Source organism: Cyanistes caeruleus, chromosome 9 (genome assembly GCF_971803275.1).
Source record: "Cyanistes caeruleus chromosome 9, bCyaCae1.hap1.1, whole genome shotgun sequence".
In the NCBI taxonomy this organism is placed as follows: Eukaryota; Metazoa; Chordata; class Aves; order Passeriformes; family Paridae; genus Cyanistes; species Cyanistes caeruleus.
This window is the reverse complement of record NC_141709.1, coordinates 15,694,567-15,702,513: the sequence shown is the minus strand read 5'-3', so window position 1 is coordinate 15,702,513 and position 7,947 is coordinate 15,694,567.

Here is a 7,947-nt window from a genome sequence, read left to right as displayed (position 1 = left end):
CTGTGCAGACCCCTTCACTGCATAAGCAAAAGATACAAATGAAAAAGCCTAGAGGCTGGCTTTACTACACATGCCAAGTTGTTTCTCTGATGGGGTTCTATTTACTTTCAAACGTCGAAACTTTAAAAAAATTATAAATTAAGACCTCCCCAGATTTCCAAAGCTCACAGATGGTTTTGTTTATTTTTTTTTGTGTTTTAGCAACTTTGACATTCTCCTAAGGAATTCTTAAGCTTAAACTGCTTACTTGTGCAGACTTCCAAAGCTTCCAGATGTTTTTGTTTATTTGTTTTGTGTTTCAATAACTTTGAAATTTTTCTAAGGAGTTCTTAAGCTTAAACTGCCTACTTGTGCTCTTAAATAGTAATTACTGGTTAGGTAAAGGCTTTGGCTTGCCTTACACTTTTAATAAAACCTATATTAGTATATTCTTGTCTGTCTTTCTGATAAAAATACAAATAAATGAGTTACACATATTCATTAATTACAAAATAGTAAAAAGTAGAGAATAGAGAAACTGACATATCATAGTGAAAATAAATGTATATAAAGACAACTTAATGAGTGTCTTACAATAACCCAGATATATGCCTGAATGAAATGTATACTTTGGTATTGTAGGTCTCTTTACCTCTATCCTTAAAGTTGTAAAAGGAAGGTTTAATGAGCACTTCAGGGTGGATTATTTTTCCCCTCTAGGCTGCTGGACCAAATCAAATGAGTGTGTTGATTTCCTGTAATTGTACACATGTGGCATGTGGCTTATCTACTTCCATAACTAATAACATGTATAAACAGATATATATGAGCATATGTTTAAAAATCACCAATATGTTTAAGTTATGTTAAGGCAATGATGCATAAACTATTTCTCACAGCTTTATCTGTGTAGGCAATCTTAAAGCCATTTTACATCTGCTTTCTTTTTCATGTCTATATGCTTAAGCCTGTTTGTGTTATAAAACCCAAAAGGTAACTAATTGTATCAGCCTGTTTGATCCCTAATTCCACTCCAAAAATTCTGACTCTGTCTTTGCTGATATTTATTGAATTCTAGAGGCATTTTAGACCAGTTAACTCTCACAGCTTCACCCTGTTCACCAGCAGCACATGATCCCTTTGGACCATAGTGCCATCTAGCTTCTCTTTTCCTGACCTCAGTAATTCCACATGCAGAACACAGTTGAGTGATGTAGCAAAAGAAGGGCCAGGGAGCAATCATTAATAAAATTGTCAAATTTGTTGACTATTTATCTAGACATACAGATGAATTAGCTGACAATAAACCCCTCTTTGATAATCCAAATGTGAGACAAAAGTATGTATTTTCCTTTGGAATAGGTCTTACTGCTTCCCTTCAAAAACAGGAAAATCAAGATCCTTACTAATGCTCCAGGCAAGCTACCAATGCCTTTGGAAAAGCTCTGGCACCGTATCAATAGTAATACACACTTTACAGGACAGCAAGGACAACATGGCTAAATCCTCACACATTGCTGAAGGCATTTTTCTCCTATAGAAAAATCTCTGCTTTCAAAGGAGTAAAATTTGAAGAGACTGGGAACATTCCTTGAGATACCTAGAAATAAAAAATGCTAGAAAAAGTATCTTTCCCTTCACATGATGTGGTGGTAGGGTACTGGACTTCCTTGCATACATATGGAATCTGAGATCCACTCAAAGATGCCTGGGTTTCATTTGCCTTTGCAATATGTACAGGATCTAACTCTATGCAACATACCCACTAATCTAGTCCCTTTAATGAGGGCATAACTTCAGAACTAGAGCTGCAGTGGTAGAACAGAAAAAGTCTTTTCCAGGTCTAGGTCTGACTCATGTTCTTGGCAGCTTCTGGTGAGCCAGGTCTACAGAAGATCCAATCTAGTTTGCTTAATCTTTCCTTCTAATTCACTGCTGTGGTCATTAGTACCAGGAGGGATAGATATTTCCTGCTATGTCCCATGTCCCTCCACTGGCACCATTACATGAACTTCTTAATACTGGAATGCCAAGCAGTTAATGCTGTTAATATTTAATAGGAAAATAGCTGAATCTTCAAACATTTACTTCAGAATGAATGTCAAGATACAGATTTTCCTTGAAATCCTACTAATCAACCAACCATTAAATGATTGGGATATATATATAAAGGCCTTAATCCCTAAGTAATTAACAAATTAATTGAGATTTCACTGGTTCTATTCTTTTCCATTTAAAAGGAATTTAAACTTATGCCACCTTAAGTCTGTGAAGAGATGAGGATAAATGGGCTACTGAACATATAAAGGTGGCATAAATGTGCAGCTCTTGGAGATATGCAGGAATTGTGGCCTTTTGCAATGGGCTTGTATGAGGGAGGGCAACTCAGATCGCTGGCTGGCCCCTGTTGAAGAGCAGCTGCAGCTCAGCTTGTTCCCAAAATGCTGACAGACACAGCTGTCTGCACTGTGACAGCTTCCACCAGCATCAGACACCCTTGGCTAACAGCTACAGACAACCTTGGCATCACTGAATATTTTTATGGAAATTCTTGCCAAAAGCTTGTTGTCCATAGACTTTCTGAATAAAATTATTTATACAATAGATACTTATTATGCCATCCTAAGAATGGCTGACACATAAACAGTTTCGTAGACTTCTGTTTGAAACCAAATATTGATGTCAAAATATTACCAAATACATATGACAACAGTTCACCAACTTTGTTCTCAAAATCAATTAATAGAAAACAGTATTTCAATATAGTACTGTGTAAGTGATGAGAATAAGAAACGAACACTTCAGTATTTCAATAGGTATCTCATTTACATATATAAACTTGTATGGGCCATTCTACCCTGATTAAGTTGATCACAATTACTTTCAGATTACAGGTAAGAATAACATAAAATAAGCTATTTTATTCATTAGGGTAACATAACATTTATAGTGTTAGATGTTACTAAATGAGAAAATGGTTACAATATTCTTAGTTTAACATATAGTGGGTTTTTATTCTGAATTATTTGCTCCACAAGTTGCGCTTACACCGATTCCTCAATATGCTTTTCCTAGAACCTTTTTTACATTTGGGAAGAGATGGTTTATACATTTGTATACTTATGAGATCATATTTTTTCTTTATAATTTAATGAAAATTGTCCCTGAAATCTAAAAGAAAATAGGCCAACTGTATTAATAAAATCTGAAGAAGCTACCAGATAATGACTTAATTTTTTTTTTCTCAGAGTTCTGCCATACATTCTACAGAAATCAGGCATATTTTATCCTCTGAGAAGCCACATTCTCTCTGCCACCCACAACCTTATGCAGTAAACGTGTGTCTCCCAGGAGTCCTGATCTCCTGATCAGCTTCTGGACATTAGGGCTCACCAGCTTCTGACATGACAGAGACCTTGGGAGGAGCAGCCCAAACACCTGGGGCACCATGTGCTCTACTGCAAAAGGGTATGGGCTCATCTACCACTCTGACACATGCTGTCAAGCAAACAAGATTTCTCTGAGTAATAACTCCATTTTAAAAATATTCCTAAATTCCCAAACTCAGCCAAAGGGATGCTCATCAAGGGATATGAAGTTCTGACAAGTTTTGTCTACCTCAAATAAAATAAAGCCATGATTCAAAAGGCTACATATTTTGTAATTACATACACATATATGTACATGTAAGTACATAATTCTTGAATGTTAATAACTTAGTAACAAAATATCTTCCCCTCAACAGTCTCAAAATGTATTTTTGTTTGGGCTGATACCAAGTATGGGGCACTATCATCTCAAGGATTTTTTTAGCATAGTATGACTACATTGCAGAAGGGACTATAATTATAATCTTGACATTACCATAACGACCGTGGTTGCTATCAGGTGACAGGTATTATATAGATAATCAGTAGACAGCAATATTTAATGATGCATGAGATAAAAGAAAATTAATTCATGCCTTTAATTCAGCTCAGAGCCATCATTTCTTAAATCTGCACGTGACCTAATCCTGTTCATATGTACATAACAGTTACATTAAACAACAAAGAGCTAAGCAAAATATCTGCTGTGAAATTTAGAGAGCTTATATTTACTCTTTCTATACAATGAATAATTTTTGTGTTTCTATTTATTTCTATTTTTAACACAATAGAGTTCTACTGCCTTGATTTAATTAGCATACAAACCAAACAAAAAACCCAAAGAAACAAACAAAAAACCCCAAAACCAAACAAAAAACAGACAAAAAGCTAGTAGCCACAGTGAAAGGTATAAAATTATCTGTTTGAAATCAAATAGAAGCTGTAGTGAGGCTGGATATTTTTTTCCCATGTTGCAAACTACCAACTCTTTCATTTAATCTGTCCGACAGAAATAACGCCACAAACTGAGAAAAACTAATCTAGAGTAAGGGAAGGTGTTCTGTTGAATGAAAAAGGGACAATTATGCTCACTGGAGGAGCTAATATGGCTGAAAATTTCAAATCCTACAAGATTTTATCACTACCTTTATAAAACAGAATTAATTGAAAGAGAGATTTTTATGGATAAGGATACCCCTGAAATGAAGCTATTCCAGTATGTGTAGATGGCCATGGGTGACATGCAACAGAAGACAAAGGAGTAATACACAAACATAGATATGAAGAAGCACTACTCACATATCTTCACAATATTTCTGGTTACTAACTCTGTTCAAACCTTGGTGCTCCTGTCTCCACAGCGACAACACTGCTACAGCCATCTCACTGAACCTTAGAATGGAAGATGCAAAGTTTATAGAGAATCACAGGAACAGTGTTTAATGAAATTACATCAAACTCAGTGTCAGAGGTTCCAGGCTGAGAAGAAACTGGCTATCTCAGCACTGTGGTACACAGAGGCAAGGCAGACAAAGGCATCAGAAGAAAACACAGAGCATATGCAAACACACATGAAGCAAAGTGTGCACAATGTTTTATAAAATTGACTATTTTTCAATGCATCATCTTTGTCTCTCAAGCTCTTCCTTTCACAGTTTTCCTCTGTTGCTAATGCTCACTTTGTTACTTTGTGGCTGACATTACACCTCCATCATATCATCAGCTTCAAAACAGAACAGGAGGGATGCAGCTCTTGCCTGAAGCATAGCTGTGTTTTTAATTCTGCCCTGAGACTATCACACTGCAGGTGAAGACAGCCTGAACACAAGGCATCTTTGGTCTTAAGTGAAGCTTTCCAATAACAGCAGCTCTGTTCTTGTTCTGTGTGCCTTGGCTCTTGAACCACCAGAGCTGATTCTGTCCAGTAAGGATGAGATTTACTCTTCATTTCTTTGTGTGTTTTTAGTAATTAATACTAATTATGCTTTTCATCAGCTGTCAATTCTAGAGCAGCAATAAAACTTTGGCAGCAGGAGTGAATCTCACAGAAGTAAAGAGAAAAGAAACATTTAAAAAATGCTGAAAAAATTTGGCAGAGGCACATTTTTATTATTCATTATTTAAACCATTGTCTTCCAAGAGGATAAGGTCAGCATGGTGAAGTCTAAGGTGCTACACAGCTCCTTTGACTGGCTTGAGCTCCCCTTCCAAGTGGCAGTTTGCTTTCCTTCTGAACAACTCTCAAAAGCTTGGCTCTAAACTGATGACAGGACTGGGGTTGCAGGTTAGACATCCTACAGTTTTCCCTAAACACCAGTTAACCTTCCTGAAGTGGTTATTATGCCCCTTCAGAAACCCAAAGCTTCAGGCAAGAAAGCAGCCACAAGTGTTTTTTTCTCAGGATTGTTTCCAGTTCTTTATTTTCATGACTATCCATCCATGGACAGTGTAGGGCAGGCTGCACAGGGACTCTTACCATATTGAACTCCATGACAATGAACAGACAAGGTGGCCCACACTCTTTAAGCACAGCTATTTTACTGTAAGGTCATGTTTTCCACACCAGAAGAGATCTAATGATCTAGTGATCTAATGATCACCATGTATGGTAACAGACTGGTTCGAATACCTGCATAACTGTGCTTATTCTGTAACGATGTCGCTTTTGTTAAGCTACTATGATTGAACTCTTCAGCCAAAAAGGTTTGTTCTCTAGCATTCAAACTATTTTTGGATTTTTTTTTTCATATTACCGTTTTTTTACACAGCCTTACTCAAATGCAAATACCTGTAAATACAGACAAAGAATTTGTCTACTGCTCTGCACGTAAAAGCCCAATTTCAATACCGACTCACTCTTTAAATAGAAATTTAAGTATGTGGGATTTGTCCATCATTTCTTTAGTTTACAATTGTCCCCCAAAACTTACCCTGCTCAAGCAGTTGTGCCCTGATCAGCAGAATCAAGAACTTTTCCCTTAGTGAAGAAAATTACAGAAGATACTGAAGAAAGAAGAGAAGGAAAGAAAATAGACTATTACCCTGGTAAAATGATGACAGTGCATGGGAAGGATTGACATAAAAGAGCAAAAAAAAGTAGCTTTCTTAGAAGTTAAACAGTCACGAGAAAAGCTATTTTCGCTGCCATTTGAGAAAGGGACTTCTGAATTTAAAGAATATTGCAATAATCTAGTTATGTGATTTAAGATGAAATAGAAAGCTAAAGTATATGTTGTCACTTTTTTCTTTAATGAAATGCTACACTTAAATGTCTTCATTTGAAAATAATCCGTATGTGGGTTTTTTTAAAAATAGCATCAACTTGGTAGTTAGAAAAAAAGTTCACAGTGTGCTTATGGCTGACTGAATCTGGAGGTTAGCTAAGATGTTATCTCTGCTTGTCAGTCCAGCACTGCTGTTGAATGCAGTCTCCACAAGACTGCTAATGCAACTCATACCTTTTTTGATTTCAGAGTTTAAAGAAAATTTGCTGGTGTACAGAATGTTTTGTTCAAGGAAGAAATCGAGATTACAAGTGCATGCTTTTATTTATTAAGAAAAGCATAGAATTCTATTTCCTTGCATACAAAGAATCAAAGAATTTGAGATGGTTCATTTTATCATAATCCCAGATCTCTTCTGGCTTTCAGATTTTTTTTTCTGTTGTTTCTCAGGATCAAACTCTTAGTGCCTCTGTCCTGCCTTCTTCATCTCCCCTTGTCATAATTTCCCAGCTTCACCTTGCTCCCTGTACTTTTTTACACACCTTCCTTGAGGGCAGTGATTGCCCAGTTTTGATGGAAACTCATATTGTTGTAGCTATCTAACTCCACAAAGCAGCTCTACAGTTTTTTATGACTTTTTTGAATTAAGGGTGACTTTAAAAGATTGAATTCAAACTCACTTCAGGAACACACTCTACAAGCAATTTTCACAAATAACCCATGCCGCAGGAGGTATTTTGAGGCATCAGAATTTAACTTTCAAAAAGCAGGTCCCACACGTATTTCTGCATGGACAATCCACAAACAGAGTGGCAGATTTATTTGGGCCATAATACACCACACGGCACTTTTCAAGCACAGCAGTGCAAGTGGCCACAATTCATCCAGACTATTACTAACTCCTACCTGCTCTTGTTTCCAGAAGCCCTGAGGAAATAGCAAGGAATAGGCAACTATTGCACGTGAACAGCATGGCTGATCTGCATTACTGTATCACTACTGCATTGTAAATCAAATGCTTTAATGAGCTCTCACCTCCCATCTAAAGCACATGAAGCCAGCTAATACATGTCAATGCCAGCCAATCTAGGAAGGGCAGCTTCTGGCCACGCTCAACTTGCTTGGCACAACACCAGAGGAAAGGAGCAACTCAGTTCAAGGAAACCTCATTTGAACTGCTGACTGAATTTTCCATTATCTTCATTTACACCTCTAGAAAGAGTGTTTGGTTGAGACATTTTAACGGATAATTGTCAACATATCCCTTGTGTCTGTAAATTAGTTGTTCGAGCACGACAGAAATTCATGTTGAAGAAAAGTCACCATTAAACTAGCAGAGGACACATATAAATCATCCGTAAATTAAACCATAGAAT